Source organism: Alexandromys fortis, unplaced genomic scaffold, assembly GCF_014885135.2.
Source record: "Alexandromys fortis isolate MF-2015 unplaced genomic scaffold, M_Fortis_MF-2015_v1.1 scaffold_13, whole genome shotgun sequence".
Lineage (NCBI taxonomy): Eukaryota > Metazoa > Chordata > Mammalia > Rodentia > Cricetidae > Alexandromys > Alexandromys fortis.
In genome coordinates this window covers 11,782,427-11,800,373 of record NW_026067908.1, presented here as the reverse complement: position 1 = coordinate 11,800,373, position 17,947 = coordinate 11,782,427, and the positions used below count along the sequence as shown (strand labels likewise).

Below are 17,947 nucleotides of genomic sequence, written 5' to 3'. Positions count from 1 at the left end.
AAGAGTTGGTGGGTGACATGGTGATACTGTCTTACAGAGGAAAATAGATAGGGTCCCTTCTAACTCCTGTCAGTCCTTCTCTGGAACTTCGTCTGCCTTTTGTGCTCACTCGCCATTTCCAGGATTTGTTTCAGAACCCAGCACGTGGGAGACTTTCCGTTAGCATTGAGCTCACCTAAAGTGATCTTCCTAGTCTTCAATCTGCAATTTATTATTTATGGCACTTTATCACTAGAATCAGTGATAAAATCAGCTCCATCTCGGCTCCTTCATTCATGGTTGGAAAGGGTAGTGAAGCTGTAGGATGTCAGGAGCCCTTGTGACATTTGCATGCCCGTAAACTGGCAGTGTGCGGCAGCATTTTATGTGCTGCACTTGAACTCTTTATATTTTTGTGACAAAGGCTATGAGCAAAAACAACTTGGGCAAAATAAGAGTTTATTTGACTTACACATCCCGATTGTAGTCCATCATTGAGAGAAGCCAAGGCAGGAATGAAAGAGGACAAGAACCTGGAAACGGGCAGAGACCCCAAGGGAATGCTTTTTAGTGGCTTGCTCCCCATAGCTGGTTCATCTTGCCTTTTTAAAAACAATTAAAGACCACCTTCTGTGGGGGTAGCAGTGGGATGGGCCCTTCCACATCACCCAAGAAACTGCTCCACCCCAGATTTGCCTACAAATCAAATCTGATGGAAATACATTCTCAGCTGGGACTCCATCTTCTCTAATGACCCTAGTTTGTGTTGACTGGATTTTAAGAACGCAACCAGCACCTGTCTAAGAGGCAATATGAAAACAGAGTATAGATTTCCACAAGCTATCCTGAAAACTGAAGTAGACAGAAGGAAGTTTCAGAAGCGTCCCTTAGAAATGACGCATAAGTTCCCGTTTGCTTCATGTTGTGCTCTAAAGACATCAGAAATCAGTGGGAGTCTCTCAAGGAAGACTCCCTCTCCTCTTTTCTTCCCCCTCACTCTGTGTGTGTGTGTGTGTGTGCGCGCGCATGCATGCATGCATGCATGCATACATGCATACATATGCACGTGCTTAGTTTAGCGTTTATTTATAATTTACAGGTAGAATGGCAAGAATATTTTCAATCCAATCAAGAAGGTAAAGTAGTTATTATATCTGACCTAATGATTTGCTTTGGAGGTATTTAAGACAGAGATTCTCAATGTAACCCAAATTGCTCTTGACTCATGAACCTCCTGCCTCAGCTTCCTGAGCACTGAGACTGGAGGCATGCACAACCGCCTGATAACCAGTAACTCACTTTGAGGAATCTGTTCTGGAGATGTGTTTGAGAATCTAAATAATAATTTTCAAACAATAAAGTTATTAGTAATGTGCTATTATTTCTGGTGCCAAAAATGAAATAAATGCAATCTCAGCTATTTGAAAGTGCATATTGAAGTAGAGGGAATAATCCCAAATGGTTGTGTATTTCTAGATTTTGAGATAATAAAGTATTTTTATTCTCTTGCTGACATTTCTTTAAGGGATTTGGAGGGCAGGCAATGAGTATTTTTATATGAGAAACTACGTTTAAAATCTAAAACTTTACTTACAGTAGATTTTGTTCTACTGACTAATAGAAACATCAGCACTAATTTCCCTCTTGCACAAGAAATGTCATGCCAGAAGTGGGAGGTCTCATTGGATTCCCTCCCCAAGTTTGTTTGTATGTACCTACTAGTTGAGGGCTTGACAGGAGGACCTGCTCTGAACAGTCCTAACTATGTACCCAGTGAGCTACATGCTGGGCTTCTTATCTGCAGCCCTGCAGTTTCATGAGAAAGAGATAATTTATGTGCACCTCGTGTTTTCTTTTCCTGTCCCATAGATTCTCTCATCTCTCATGGTTGGATTTTTCTCTTGACTCCCAAAATGTCCTCTTCCTCTTCTTTCTTCCTCTCCCTTAGACATTGTCTTCCAGTTGCTCTGGGATCCAGTCTAGTCTGATCTCACCGTTATTTCTAGAATAGATGTATATATTCTTCATGAAAGGCAGTATAGTAACTTAAAAGTGGTCTCCAAATCCAGAACCTGCACTTAAAGCACAGCTCTGCCACTTAGATCATATTTGACTCCAGGCAAGTCATTTCCCACGCCATCCCCATCTATCCAATGCAGACAATGATACTACAGAACCGCAGACTGTTCCATGGGGCTAACGTGTGTGGTGCGCTCAAAACAAGACTTGGCTGGAAGCAAGCACAGTTTGCACCTGAGTTTTGCAGTTTGAGATAATCCTATTAATGTTTGCTCAATGCAGTATTGAGGCGTGGTAGTTCCAGGGTAACTAATAAGGTGCTGTAGAAATCTGCCCGTTTTTTCATCTCACGTGGACTTTAAATATGCACCCTGTATAAAATATAACTCCGGAGGATAGAAATAAATCACCTGCAAAACCTCACGTGAAAACTGCTCATGAATCACATAAAAGTGGGGCCGAGTGTAAAGATGGCGTACAGATTGGGTTAAAGCCCTCCTTGTAAGCTCCTAATGAGCGGCTCTGGAAGGGCCGGTCCTGCAGTGTGTGTGGTCACTGGAATCAGGCTCTTTATCTACCTGAAGCACGTGAGTAGGAGGAACTGATGGAGGCTCAGAGCTAGTCAGCAGATGATGAAGCCTTTGTTCTCAGATTCAGCCGGAGGCTGAATACACCATGGTGTTGCCATCCCCAGCGGCCATGGTTTTCTCTTCAACTCTGGCCGTTTGTTTTGCTTGCAGTTTTCTAACCCATATATCAGTAGAACCTGACCATGTGCCTCAAGGTCCCCAGGTTACAAGGCATTTCCTTCTTGAAGCTATTTCTGAGTCCCTTAACTGCCTGCATCTTCCATCTTTGGGCAATGCTCACTTCTCATGACTGCCTGCATCTTCCATCTTTGGGCTATGCTAACCTCTCATGTTTATCTTGGACCTTGTTGTTAGTGTTTTTACTGGGTGTTTGCCCTGACTCTGGGCTCCCAAACACCATAAATTTTCAAGCCCATTCTCTCACTTAACCCCTAATACAGTTCTGTGAATCCAGTGTTCCCATATTCACTTTCCTGACAGGTAACCAAGGCTCAAGTGAAGTTTGCTGCAGGTACAAAGCCAAACCAGAGGGGCTGCAGAGATGGCTTAGCTTAAGAGTACTGACCACTATTCTAGAGAACCCATGTTTATTTCCCAGCACTCACATGAGAGCACTTCTGTACAATCTTCTGTAACTCTAGGCCCAGGGGATCCCCAGTACCCTCTTCTGACCTACTTAGGTACCATATGAGAGGTATACAGATAGACATTTAAACAAAAAATTTGTGTGTGTACTGAAATTTCATAGAAAAAAATTTTAAAAAGCCAAAGCCAAGGCTCCAATCCTGGAGCCTCTGTCCTTTACCCACGGTTTCCTCTCCGAAGTCTGGTGTCATATGCTGCTCAATCTCATACCTCGATAGAGCGTCTAGATATTTGGTTCAATACGTTTTTATATTCACTCAGCTTCTCTATTGACCCAGCAAAATGGTATGTCTCAGACACCCACATTAAAAAATATAGAGAGATCTACAGAAGGAATTAAGGTAACATTTTAATGACATTTTGGCCTCCCTTAGTAAGCTAGCAGGTAATAGAGTTCACAAACCCTGATGTCAGCAAGGCAGACAGCAACAGACAAACAATGAAGAAAGATGAACATGATCCACTGAGGGACTGCGAAGCCTCCCTCTGGTGGATATGTTCACTCTGCCCAGTGGAAATGACCGCCAGTTAACTACTGGTTGTTGCTGCGCTGGAGTACAAGCTTTGTATTATGGCTTTTTTTTTTTTTTCAAGGAAGGCAGAAAATTTAAGTTTGGACTTATTTGTACTATTTCTTTATAGTCAAGTTTTGAAAGCTATCTTAGTTTTTAAAAAAGACTGAAAAGTTAAAGAACATGTGGTTCGTGTGGTCACTATGTATCGCATTGAAAAGCTGCAGGCCAAACTGAGGTGCTGCCACAAGGTCTGCAATTTCAAGGTCGAAAAGCCAGCACTATGGCGCAGCAAAGCCATCCTTTCTCCTCTTGGTCCTCATTAGCCAGGATGTGGGTGTCACTGGCCTGGAGGCTGACCTAACTTTGCAGTTCTTTCGGTGTCACTCCTGACCCCATCGGCCCCACTTCCTTCCCTGCCAGAGATGACTGACCTGTACCCTTCCCACAGAGTCCCATGCTCTGGATCCTGCCCTCTAGTTCAGATGGCCAGCTTTGCTGCAATGGGTTAAGGTGCACAGACGGCAGGCAGAAAGACAAGGTAGCCCTTGGACAGTCCGGTATATTTATGTCTTTGTTGCCTAAGGAAGCCCTATCCCTGAGCAGGTGCTATCTGTGAGAGCGCAGTTCTGTCCTGGGGTCTCTTGCCAAGTCCTGGAGGAAGTTAGAGGTTAGGAAAGACTTTAACAGAAGCAGAATTCATGATGGCCTGTTAAGAATTCTCTTCTTAGCTTCATGATTTAGTGACTATAAATAAATACAACTATTGTTCTTTGAAGCTATAATGGCTGGTTAGTGTTGAGGAATATCTGATCACAGTCTGGGAAAATGTGTCGCTGTTTTACCTTGCCTGCCTAGGCACCCTCTAATTGGTTTAATAAAGAGCCGAGTGGCCAATAGCTAGGCAAGAGAGGATAGAAGGGACTTCTAGAGAGAGATAGGAACTCAGGGAGAAATCTGAGAGATGGGGAATTCACCAGTGAAACACTGAGGAAGTCAGACATATGGTTGGAGGAAAAGAAATGAGTCACGTGGCAAAACATAGATTAACATAAATGGGTTAGTTTAAATTATAAGAGCTAGTTGGGAACAAGGCTTTAAGCTAAGGCCAAGCTCTTTCTTTTTTTTTTTTTAAGTTTTTCTTTATTTGACAATTTTTTTATTGATTTTTTTATTAAGCTCTACATTTTTCTCTGCTCCCCTCCCCCCTTCAACCCTCCCCCAAGGTCCCCATGCTCCCAATTTACTCAGGAGATCTAAGAAGTTTCTTTGTCATTATTTACGAGCTGGTTGTCCAAAGAAAGTCTGGCAGCACGTGAATGACCACTATATGCTTATATCAGTGTATCCTATCTCTGGTATTGGGCCTATGGTAGCTTGAGGTGTGCTTTAAGAACTACCAGTACCAGGCTTACTGGATGTTTTGAAGACTGTCAGTGCCTCTCTTTCCTCATCAAAGGGTCTGCGGTCATTATGGGTCACTGCCCAATCTTGCTACTCATATAGATTTTGTATGAACAAGCCGTATCCAAAGCCTGGCTATTAAGTTGTCTCTGATATCCAGTTCCATATCTTTGACCTGGAGCAGAAGTAGGTGAATTGTCACTCTGTAGCCTATGTGGTCAGATGAATATGAACATCTCTCTCTCTCTTTGAACCCCGGAGTAACTCCGTATTTGTACCAAGTACACAGTAAACATTATGACAACGTTGGCTTCTATATTCCAGTTCATCTCCACTTTTTCCATGTCATCTGTGTCAATAGAGTTCTTTGTGCTGGGACTGACAGGCTTCAGACAGTCATCACAGCTGCCTTTGGAAAGCCCCAGGCTCCAGTGGCCATGTTTCTATCGGCCATCTCATCATGTCCATCCTCATCAAGTGAATACAAGAACATGTAAGGAATGCCCTTGCCAAGACAAGTTCAGGTGATCTGATTACCAGAAGAAGATCTATCTCTCAAAACCTGGCACTTGACCAAGTTTAGTGCGGATGAGATTAAAGACCTAGCAGCTAAGAAGTACTTTATTCCCAATGGCTATGTGGTCATCAGATATATCCCTAGTCATGATGCCCTGGACACACAGTAGATTTGTAAGGACTTTCCCTGTGATTAGTCAAACATGTTTGCTAATAAATTTAATCTCCCTTCTATTAAAAAAAATGAGTCAATTTTTGAGTTTCACCCCGGTTCTCTGATCCAGGAGTATGGTTTCTGGAATGTTCTTTCTAGAAATTACAATGCAGTTTTACCATTTCCCTCCATTTTCCTTCGTTCCTCTGACAACTCACACCCTTTCCTACTGTCATGCTCTCTCTCAAGTTCCTAGTCTCTTCTTTAATCATCTGTTTGTGTGCACATGGGCACAAATATATAGATTCAGTGGTGCTTGAATGGATGTGTTTTCAGAGTTTACCACTTGGTATGAGATAACCAATGAGGAGGCTCTTCCTAGGGGGAAGACTAGTTCCACTCCCAGCATCCTTTAGTTGCCTGGAGTTCTTTGTTTAGGGGTGGGGCCCAGAGAGATTGCCCCTTCCATGTTAGCATGTCTGTAGGTAGACTCTCAGGAGATTCTGCTCATGGTGTTTAATCTGTACCACGTGACGAGGGAAGCAAAGACCTCATTATTCCATCTGCTCTATTCTCTTGCAGTGTGTCTGTGAGGTAATGGGTGATTTCTCAACGTGTTGGGTGACCACCACTCTTTCCAAGGATGTTTTGGGCACTACATGGATGAATATTTTTTGTTTTATTTCAAAGGGTTTTTTGGTTTAACTTTCATACAGCATTTGTGTGTTTCATTAACTCCCTAACTCATAATTTTGTGAGTTACTTTGTTTAGTAGCCAGATTAATTTAAAAGAAATAAAAGAAAGAAGAATAAAGAAATCTTAGCTCCAGAAATAAAAACTGTAGAGTGTAAACAGCTGATATTCGGGAAGCGTTTAGACAGCTGAGGAGTTTCTGAGCAAGGGCTGAAGATGAATTAAGGTGGAATTAAGTTCTTCCTGGCCATGTGCCCTTGGGCACATATCTTCTCATAGCCCGAGTTTCACTTTCAGAATAATGAAAGTATTAAAAGCCAGTTTCGTTGGGCCGTGGTGAAAGTCCTTTGAGAAAATATAAATGAAAAAGTGTGTTCTGAGCGGTCAGGAAATATTGTTGAATGCGAACATTACTGGACTCTCCCTGAAAGTTTAATTGAACATGCATGTTTCATGTGGACAGTGCGTGATCCTCCCCAGAATGTTAGAAATATGAGCTGCTATTTTCTCATTCCTCTCTCTGCATTTACCAGATAATAGAGGGGGAGAGCCCTGGACGGGGTGTGAATATTTGGCTTCTAGTTTGAGTCTGCGCTACCTCCAAAGAGACAAATCCTGTCTCACTGTGCTCCAGTTTTATAAGCTGTAAAGTGAATTTCCACTAATAGGCTTGCCAGTGCTTTCCCCCAGCCCAGCATCCTATTTGTTCCTGTGCTCGCTCCCCATCACCTGTGACACATGGAAACTCTCAGAACACATGTTTAATAGCATCGCAGGTACACTACGCTAGGGTCACCCAGCGGACTGATTCGCTTTCAGGCCTTCATGTGGCAGTGCAAACGGATGAGGAAACAAAAACCAGAAGATCCTAGAAGAGGAAATCTGGAGCCTCTTCAGCGAGAGATAGCTCCCAAAAGAATAAAGGCTGCTTCTCTCTTTTAGCACCGTAATTTGGCAGTGTTGTGCAGCTCGCAATGGGATCACACCAACGTTAGACTGGAGATCGAGACATAACTCGCTGCATCTGTTCCCTACTCTACTAGAAGTGGTGATAAATCTGTATTCTTCAAGCTCATCTTCAGGCTCTGGCAAAATGAATTAATTGCTGACATGGCATGGTTACCTGGCGGACAGCTCCAGGGAGACAGTTTTGTTTTTTGTTTTTTGTTTTTTTTTCATGTCAGCTCTCTCAGTTAAGCAGAAATGTTTTTCTCATGCTGGAAGTATAAAACAGAAAAATGGGATAGTGAAATTGCTGAACACACACGAAGTGGTGCCATGGTGTCCCCACCCCGTGCCAAAGCAAATTTCTGAGCCTTATATAATTTCTCCTTGGCTGTGAGGTCTCATGATCCTGTCTGAGGTTGATACAGCAGGCTTCGCCTTAGCCAGATCCTGCCCAGCCCTCCCTTGGTGGGTGACATCTTGTAGGCATTAGGGACCCTTGATGGTGATTGATGAGAAAAACTTGTATCACTTCAGCTCGTATCCAGTGTCTGGTCATCTCTGCAAATTCATGCTGGGGGCAGGGGTTGCTAAAAAAGATAGTGTTTATTGGCAGCAGAGTAAGTCACAACTTCCAAAGGCGCATTCGTTCATTTGGAAAATATTTGTGATCATTCCCTGGGCCAATAGCACTATGGGGAATTTTTAAAAAATGTATTTTATATGGTTTAAAAAATTATATGGTAGGGATTTTGCTCTTGAGGAATTTACAGCTCTTTGGTGCATCAGGGCAGGGGAGGGACTTGTTTGCAAGTTGAAGAATCAGACAGTGTGGCGGTAGTAGGGGTGTCAGGATAATCGGAAAATAATAACTCCAAAATTCTAAACTGTTGACCACTGACATGAGTCCACATGCGGAAAGTCTCCCGCTTAACCTCATGTGATATGTCACAGTCAAAATACAGCTGCTCCAAAAGCATGATGTGAAATTGCCTCCAGGCTCTGTGTGTCAGGTAAACATGAAACAGACACATCTCCTGTTTCACCTGTATGTTGACCCACCCCACTGATTCCGTGTACGTATGTTAGTGGTACATTGTACAGCCTGAAGAAATCTGAAATATGTCTGGTTCCAAACTTCCCGCGTCGGGAATTCTCATGCTATAATAGTAGAAGCCAAATCTACCACCAGCTTTTGTCCACTTGCTCTGATGGAGGCAGAACCTGCAGGCTCACAGCCTCTCTGCCGCTTCTTTCTCGTGATTTCCGTGTATTTTGCAGTTATAACGAGACCAGCTCACCCTAGAGTGGAGCCAAATGACAACTCAGGACCAACAGTCCGTGTTAGCCCCTGTGACAAGACACCCGAGAGAAACAGCTTAGGTGGAGGGGAGTTTGTTTTGGTTCACTGTTTCAGAGGCTTCAGTTGGCGTCACTGGAGCTAGGATTATAGCTGGGCAGAGCCTCCTGTCAGGGAATGCGGAGCAGAGAAGGGCTGTACGTCTTGTGGAGGCTGGGAAGCAGAGGCTCGTAAGCAGGGTTCCAACAGCCCCTCCCAAGGCCCAGCCTGACGGCATCACTCTATTTCACTAGGTCTCACCTCCTAAAGGTTCCCATAATAGAGTCACAGGCTGGTGACCAAATGGGTAGTATCGGCCCTCAGGAACATTTAAGATCCTGGTTGGCAGTCTTCCTCCATCTGCTTCTCACAAATGATTTACCACGATCAGGATACTGCCAGGGTCCTGCGAGAAGGGGGTGCGCATGTGTGAAAGTTCAGAGAAGGTTGAGGTTTCCCAGGAAAGGCTAAGCCATGTCTCTCTATGACCGAGTTGTTATCTTTCCTTGCTTGGAGAGGGATCCCGGACCATATTCTGAAAGGAACACTCTGTGAGTAGAGAGCTACAGATTCACATGCCCAGGGGGTAGACGGCACCAGAGGGTTGATCTCAATTGTCCTGGAACACTTTGCCTAGACGGAGAGCCTCTGCTGGTCCACAGGAGTGGAAAGACATGGCAGACAGGCAAGGGCCTGATTCCAGCCATCAGCGTTAAGCTTGTCTTGGAGAACAAAGCTCCTCGGCATAGAAGTGGGGGGATCATTGGCCATCAGAGACTGGTGCCGAGTTCCCTGCTCTGGTGCACCTAGCCGCCACTTCCGTTCAGGTCACACACACCCCTGCCATCCCTTCCTTTGCAACCCGTGCCCTGAACAAAACCACACTTTGCCTGCTGTGTTCTAAGTGTTTGGATCCCACCACCCTCCTTTTGATTTTCTCTTTGTAAAGATATCCTGTCATAGTAGCAAATAAAACTAAAACTAAACTATAAAATCAGTAATTAGCATGTGAAGCGAATAACAATACCTGTAACCAGTGGTAAGCGCCCTTTTAGCTGTCTGTCAGGTGTCATCTCAATGGATGCTCTGCAGAACCTAAATTACTGCCCTCCATTGGCCAGGGAAGGAGACGAAGCTTGGAAAGGTCGTGAACACTCAACGTCGCACAGCTAGAAGAGTGGGGAGCAGAAGACAGGACCCTATTCTGTTTCCCTTCAGAGCCCGAGATTCCTTCTACTTGACCACATTGCCTATAAAACGAGGATGGTAATAGCAGTTGCAAGGCTGGCTTTGCAGGCCTGCGGCGAGGATCAAATGAGACAGTAATTGGAAAAGCACTTTAGAAATTGCAAAGGACTATATAAATATATGGTATTATTCTAATGTATCACTGGCCTACAAAAACACTGCTCAAGCATTGCGTTTAAGGGAAGGCGCACCAGCCCATTATTCAATAAGATAACACCACATGTGAGCCTTTTATCATCCAAAGAATGTTTATGAAGTCCACAAAAGCCAAGCCATTAGGAAGGTTTTGTTTTCTGGGTAGACTCAGCAAACTTGGAGCCAGCTCAAGAAGTCTTTAAACAGTCAGGAAGTTAAAATGAAGAGAAGCGTTTAGTGTCAGAGAATTAAATGTTCTTTCATGGACTCCGGGAGTTGAAAATATACAACGTTTGATAAGTTAGACGGTTCCTCGGAGAGTCTTTCAAGTAGTGAATGGGGATCCCGTTGGCACGAACGGGAGTTGTAACAGTGATGTCAAATGATGACAGTAATTTTCAGCAGGGTAAAGTGGGAGCATTGGCTGGCCAATCAGACTTCTGTTTTTCCTGGGACCCGAGTAAATGGCTTCATCTTCATGCGCCCTGGTTATCTTATGAGTAAATGGGAATAAAAATAGCACCTACCCTGTAAGACATCTGGAATAGTCCCATGAGTCACCAGAACTGAGCCTGGCACATAGCAAGGCACTGGCAAAAGTTACTTCATGGCATTGTTAGGCTTTGCACAGCCCACAAAATATTCCTGAATAGCACAAGAATTGAAGGGTGGTGCCAAAGGCAGCTGAAATCACTCAGGGCCTCGCATATGCACTGCAAGGGCTCCGAGCTCATGATGCCTTTCTTGTGTGACTTTTCCTGGGGACATATGAGCAAACATGGGCTCGCTTCAGAGAGGGAACCAGCAGCAGACCAAAGTGGGGATTCCACCAAAATCCAAACTTGGTGAAGCTGTGAGTATATTGAAGTTACTACAAGAGCATTGACACGGTGTTGGAGTCTCATCTCCCTCAGCCCCTGTAACTGTTTTCTGAGTCTTTAACCTTGAGGAGCTCCAGGCTCTCTACAACTTGGGATATTGTTTACTGTTTCCTGAGCCTCGTGAGCCTCCCTCCAGGAAGCAAAGCTTCCATTTGGAGGCTGTCTCTACCCGACAGCATTGTTGTCTCATCTTAGCAATAGAAGAGTTTGTCACGGGTGGAGACACTGATGTCCAGAGACTGTGTGATGATCTGAATTGTTTTAAAAAGTTTCCTCTTTCTTTACTTCCCCCCTCAAACTCCTATAGCTCAATGGTTAGTTTCAGGCTCTCCATCCATGGATGTGCTCCTGAAAATCGGGTGTCCAGTGTCCAATACATTTCCACTCTACCAAGACACAAGCTGCAAGGGCGAGAGGCCTCTCTCAAAGTAATGCCTAGGACTGCCGAGCCTGGCTTTCCACACCTTTCAGGGCTCTGGAAGTCATCAGCGCTTACCCCACCTGATGGAAGTGCTTTGCACTGGATTTTAGAGAAATAATCAGTGTGGCGGAAGAATGGCAACTGGCATTGCACAATCCATCAGGGGTCCTGTCTGCAGCTGGGCTGACTTAGATGACATCATGTAAATGGAGACTGCTCATTCATTTCCTGGCCACCCAGACCCGAGTAATCACACAGAAACTATATTAATTACAACACTGTTCGGGCAATAGCTTAGGCATATTCCTAGCTAGCTCTTACATCTCAAATTAACCCATTTCTATTCATCTGTGTATCGTCACAAGGCTGTGGCTTACCGGGCAAGGTTCTGTTGTGGCGTCTTTCTCCTTCAGCAGCTACATGGCATCTCTCTGACTCTGCCTACTCTCTCTCTATAACTCTGTTTGGATTTCCTGCCTGGCTTTACTCTGGTAAGTCATTGACTGAAACAGCTTTATCCGTTGTCCAATCAAAGCAACACACGCACAGAAGGCCATCCCTCATCAGCATCGCCTGCTCTGTAGTAGTAAAGCTTTCCTTAACTCTGCTACTCTGGAGAACAAGTTCTCGGTCTTCAGGATCAGGAGATTGGAAGCATAGCTTTCGTGGTCTCACGGTCTTGGTCCGAATCTGTCATTAAGTGACTGTGAGGCTTTCAGCTGAAGTTAACTCCTCAGAACCACAGTTTCCATACTTACAAAGTGATGCTTCCTTGTGAGTTGCTGTGACGATCAAATAAGAAAGGGCGACTGTCTGGCCCCTGTAGCTTATAGAACCTAAGTACCAGAAGGTAGGTTTCTTTCTTTCACTTAGCAAGGGGCATGTAACCCTTCCTAAACAGATTTCACCCTTCCCATTTATATGGGTGTGTGCATATGCCTGTGTGTTCATGCCCTATAGAGTTTACGGAGACCACACTGAAGCATGGCATTCCCAGTCTTGGCACAGAAATAAGACATTTAGGCCAAATGGCCTAGCTTAATTAGTGCTTGGGACAATATGGCCTCTAACTAAGATGGAATGAGCAAAGGTGGTCTAATGACAGATAATAAGCGTGTTGGTAATATTTTCCTACAAGGGGTCACCAAATTTCCTTGGGAATCTCAGATTTGGAATTGGCCAATCACTAACAGATTTCAGACTGCATCACGTCTTTCCTAAATTAATTATTTGCCATCCGAACCCCAGCCAGACCATGACCAGTTACATTTATCGGCTAGCCATTAGTCTCTCCTTGGAGGTATGCCACATGGAAGAGGATTAAACTGTATGCATAGCTCTTGGGGGCTCAGTCAGTATTGTGCCCAGCTAATTCCATCCTGGGGCCTAGCCCTGAGAATATGTTAGAGTGTAGAAGCCTCTGTTGTCTTCATGTTCCTTTCTTGTGTCACACATAAGGTTCTATAGGAGCTCCTGTGCAGAGAGCCGTTGGTGGGTCATGTAGCCTTGAAAAGTTAGCTCAGGAGTACATAGAAATGCATTATCTCCTGAAATGGCATTTAAGATCTTGACTCCATATGCAATATTCTTAGGATGTTTCTTTTTGTTCCTTTCTATGTGTTAGATAACTAAAAATTAATATATACAAAATAAGAAGTCTCTGGTTCATACAGTGATACTATTTATCTGGCAGTGCCGGCCCTTTAATTCTTTACTTAAGTGCATTTTTAACCAGTGAAAGCATTCTTCACTAAATTCCCAACAGTCCGTTGTTGAGTGGAAATTGGTTTTGGTGGATTGCCCACAGGTCTCTGTCTTCCCTGGCAGACTACCTGTCACAGTACTGCAAGTTCACCACAGAGTGACTGCAGGTGCTGCCCTATAGGACCTAGCAGGGTCAAGTTCACCACTGAGTTACTGCAGGTGCTGCTTTATAGGACCTGGCAGGGTCTAGTGACCCCTAAGCTGTCACTTGTCCTGAGTCATTGATGGACTCTGTCTTCTGAGCGGCTTGTATCCGTCTCCACTTGTTTTGTCTAGTCAATTAGGCTCAGCAAATCTGATAAACTGGCTTGTGAAAAGGGCGTACCAACAGCCTCTGTGTGAAGACGCTTTGCGCGTTCTTAACAACTAAGACCTTTGGAGAATCTTTCTGAGTAGGTGTGTCAAAACCTAAGGCCACTATTTTGCCAGATACTTGTTTACTTGAGACACAGGAACTCATCCCAGTTTTGAGAGCAACCTATGAGTCACTACTAATTATGATGTTTTTGGTTTTGTTTTTTATTTTTTTATTTTTATTTTTTATTTTTATTTATTTATTTATTTATTTTTGGTTTTTCGAGACAGGGTTTCTCTGTGGCTTTGGAGCCTGTCTTGGAACTAGCTCTGTAGACCAGGCTGGTCTCGAACTCACAGAGATCCGCCTGCCTCTGCCTCCCGAGTGCTGGGATTAAAGGTGTGCACCACCATCGCCCGGCTGGTTTTTTTTTTTAAAGGAGATTTTTTTTTTTATAAGGCTTTCAAAAAGATCTGTTCAGTCATTTCTCTTTTTTTCTGCCTGCCACCGAGCCAAATGTGGACTGTTTTCCCCTCACTGCCCCTGTCCTTAGGATGGTGAATGTATAGTTGGGGAAATGTACAGAGAAAATAAAGTTAGGAAAGAGTATGGAGGGTACTACTGTGTCCTTCATATCTCAGAGAAGAGAACGATATCTCCTTGGAAGGACAACAGACAGAGAAAGAAGAGTTCATTCTCTTCCTCCCTTCCTGTATGTCTTTCTATAACTCTCTTGTTTTTACCCAGAATAAACATTTATTCAGCACTAACTGTATTCTTTCCCTGAGATTGCAGTAGTGTATGCGGCAGACCCAATGCTCGCTCTCATTTGAATATCAAATAGTGAAGGTGTGAGGAGCTGAGGGGAGGAAACAGGTTCCCCATGAAGGGAATTGGAAAGGGCAGAGTATGTCTAAGGTCAACTATCACTCAACCTGGCTGGAAAGCATGGGGAGGCGGGACAGACTGCAAAGAACCTACATGTTCTGCTGGTGACAACAGAGATGCCCTAGAAAGGTTCTTCCCAGGGGCGGCTTTGAGAAGTGCAGCCTTTGGGTGCATTGTGATACTCAAAGCCATCAGCCACAGAGGAACCCCAAAGGACACATGGCAAATGTAACGTAATTTCAATTTCTCCCTCCACTCTTCCATTTTGAGGATCCTATCTCAGTTACCCAGTATCCATTAACAGCCTGAGGTGTCCACCTCTCTTCTTTTCCCTTGAATTTTATAACATTTTCAAGCAGTCAAAATGTGAAGAAAGTTCTAGAAGCTGCTGGACGCCTGGAATGGCTGGTGGCTGCCATGGCCATAGTTTCCCTTGGAATGGTGTCACTGATATGTATTAACAATTAAATTATGCCTCATGCCATACTGGTTCTTGAGTCTCACCATGAGGGTTAAATGTGACCATGGATGTGGGGCAGGCCTATTCTCATGTCTGCTCCACAAGCACTGAGCCTCCTGTTCCTACGCTCGTTCAAGTCTGTTGGTGCCACCTTCAAACCAGTCTCGCTGCTTCTTAGGGACTGTGTGCTCCACTGCTCCCCACTAGACTGCAGGTCCTGCGCCGTGGCGACCTCGTATCATATTGGCTTTGAGGTTAGGTTATTTCTTTTGGTTGCTCTGAGCACTAAGGCAGAGAGACACATGCGTTCCAGGAAACAGAAAATCCAGCTTTAATTTCTCACTGCGTTTGAGCTGGGAGAAAACCCGAGGGTAGGGTTCACAGAGACCTTAAGTAGAACAGCATTCTCAGTATTCCCTGGTTCCATTTGGCCAGAGGCACTAGCACTGGCTTCGGTTAGCTATTTACAGTCCCCTATTTTTATATAAATTGTTCTATATTAGCATATATTTCACACTGTGACCCAGTGTTTCTCAGATCCTTTAAGCCGGGCTATTTGTGCATTTGTCAATGTCAACAGGAGTAAAATCTCAAATTGAGTGCAGACTACAGCCCAGTTCCCCTGCTCGCTCTGTCGTGCTGAAACGGATCCCTTGTTGGAAGACTTGCTGTGAAATACACTCTATTTACATTAAGGAGACCTCTGTATATTTAAGGCATAATTGTTTCAGGGCCTTCATTAATTTTTGAACTGTGAGCCCGAGACTGTCTTCTCTTGTATCTTTTCTGAAACGGTGGAAGTTAGAAGCTTCTAAAATATAATAATAATAGCAAATTGGTCCTCATTAAAGCAAGCTGGCGGTGGTTTGCTGGCCGCGCGCTTTACAAACAGTGGAAGAATCTGATTGTAAATCGGCTCCAGAGCCCCGCTCTCCTAGTGGCCAGGCTGGGACACTCCGGGATAAAAGATAGTCTGGATTTGTATGGAAAAATAAAAGACCTTGCTTTGCTTCTGTAATTGATGAAGTGTTTATTCTGCCATACAAACTTAGAGGTGGAAGTTCTCCGAGTTCATCTAACCGAGCCCCTATTCAGAATGAGAGCTGCCTTCTCAGGTCTCTGACAAATGGACACTTCATACTTCCTTAAGAAGACTGGTGTGAGTATACATAATATAAAATTATCATTAGCCATTCAGTGCACACAGTTTAATGGCATTAAATACATCTCACAGCCCTGTACAGCCATTGTCCCTGTCCATCCCCTATACTTTTTATTGGCTAACTCTAAGCTCTCTATTCTGTCAAAAACTGGCAGCCCCACCCCGCAGCTCCTAGTGACCAGACCTTCCCACATCCACAGGTGACCAGTTTCCACCACCACCCAATCCCCTGGTGACCAGTCCCATGCCATATCTCCTGTGACTAGTTCTCTTTGCATATCTGCTAGTGACCAATCCCCACTACCACATGCCCCTGGTGACCAGTCCCTAGCACCACCTCTTCTGGTGACCAGCCCCCCTACCCCATCTCCTAGTGACCAGCCCCCTCCACCACATCCCCTAGTGGCCATTCCCCCTACTACACCTCCTGGTGGCAACCCCTCCCCCCTTACCCTCTGGTGAATAGTCCCCTTCCCCCCCCCCATTACAAGCCCTGGTGATCAGTAGTCTGCCTTTATTTTTATTTATACATATATTTATTCCTCTGTGTGTTTGCCTTGCTTTGGGGTGATCCTGTAGAAGCTAGGAGGGAGTACCATATCTCCTAGAGTTGGGGAGTGCGTGAGTGGTGCTGGAAACAAACTCCAGTCCCCTGGAAGAGCAGAAAGTACTTTTACCCACTGCACTATCTCCCCAGCCCCTAGTCTGCTTGCTGATGTAATGAATTTACCTGTCTTTGGACCTCAGGTAATTGAGTCATACCATACTTGTCTTTCTGTGACTGACTGGCTTATTTCAGTTACCGCACCATCTATATGGATCGTTCTTGTTGGACCGGTATTCCAGACTTCCATTCCTTCTGAAAGGCTGACAGCACCATATGGTGGGAACATACTCATCTTCGTTATCCGTTTATCCATCAACACACATTAAGGCCGCACCATCCTTGGTCTATCATAAATGGCACCGTAAACATCGATGCCCATGTTTGAGTTCTTGCTTTCAGTTTTTCTACAATGTATTCCTCCAAATCAATGATAGAAACAGATGTGTTGATTCATGTGGAAATTAGGGCTTTCAGTTTTTAAGAGACCTGCAGTACTGCCGTCAAGATGTTCCCGCCGTTCTAACAATTGCTAGCATTGTTCTTGATGACGCTCTCTATAGACCTACCAAGGCATATTTCTGGGTTTTAAAAGTTATTTTCTTAAAATGATATCATATACTTATAAAAATAATGGACATTGTCCAGTGGTGAGCCGACAGTAAGCCCAGCTGTAGGAGACAGAGTTGTCCTACGTGGGGATAGCTCTATGCCGAAAGCATGGGGAAGACTAGAAACAGAAAACAAAATGCTCTTGTCTCAGAAGATCGCACATTAGCTTTAACAAGCAAAACCCAGAGAAACCCTGTCTTGAAAAAAAAATCGGCTTTGATTTTGAAATTTGGCTGAGCTTAAGCTTAATATTAGTTATTTGAATTTGAGTCAAATATTTTGTCTTTCCAAGTCTCAGAGATGTTTTGCCTGCTTATTTAAAGTGTGAGTAGCAATACTAACTCTTTAATTAGAAAAATGAAACAAAAATTAGTATAAGATACTTTATTTAGCGTCTTGGAACAATAGGCTCTCGGTGACTGTATTGGGATTCTGGAGTCACTGGTAGGTCCATTGTTGTGGGACACCCTTGATTGTTGGGTCGTCGTCTTCAGGTGGAATTAAAGTCTGTGGGGCCACTGAGATGGCTCAGAGGGTGAAGGAGCTTGCCTCTCAGTGATGCAAGTCTGATGGCCTGAATTCCATCCTTGGAACCCACATAAAGATTGAGGTGAGAACTGGCTCTGCAAAGCTGCCCTTTGACTTCCACATACACAGAACAGCAAATCCCAACCTCTTTT

The 17,947-nt window shown here is 44.2% G+C and overlaps 1 protein-coding gene across 2 annotated transcripts in view; it reads left to right on the top strand.

Annotated features, from left to right (window-relative positions):
• Positions 1 to 17,947, top strand: part of Ror1 (receptor tyrosine kinase like orphan receptor 1) — a 342,771-nt gene that overhangs the window by 167,714 nt on the left and 157,110 nt on the right. The window lies entirely within an intron of this gene.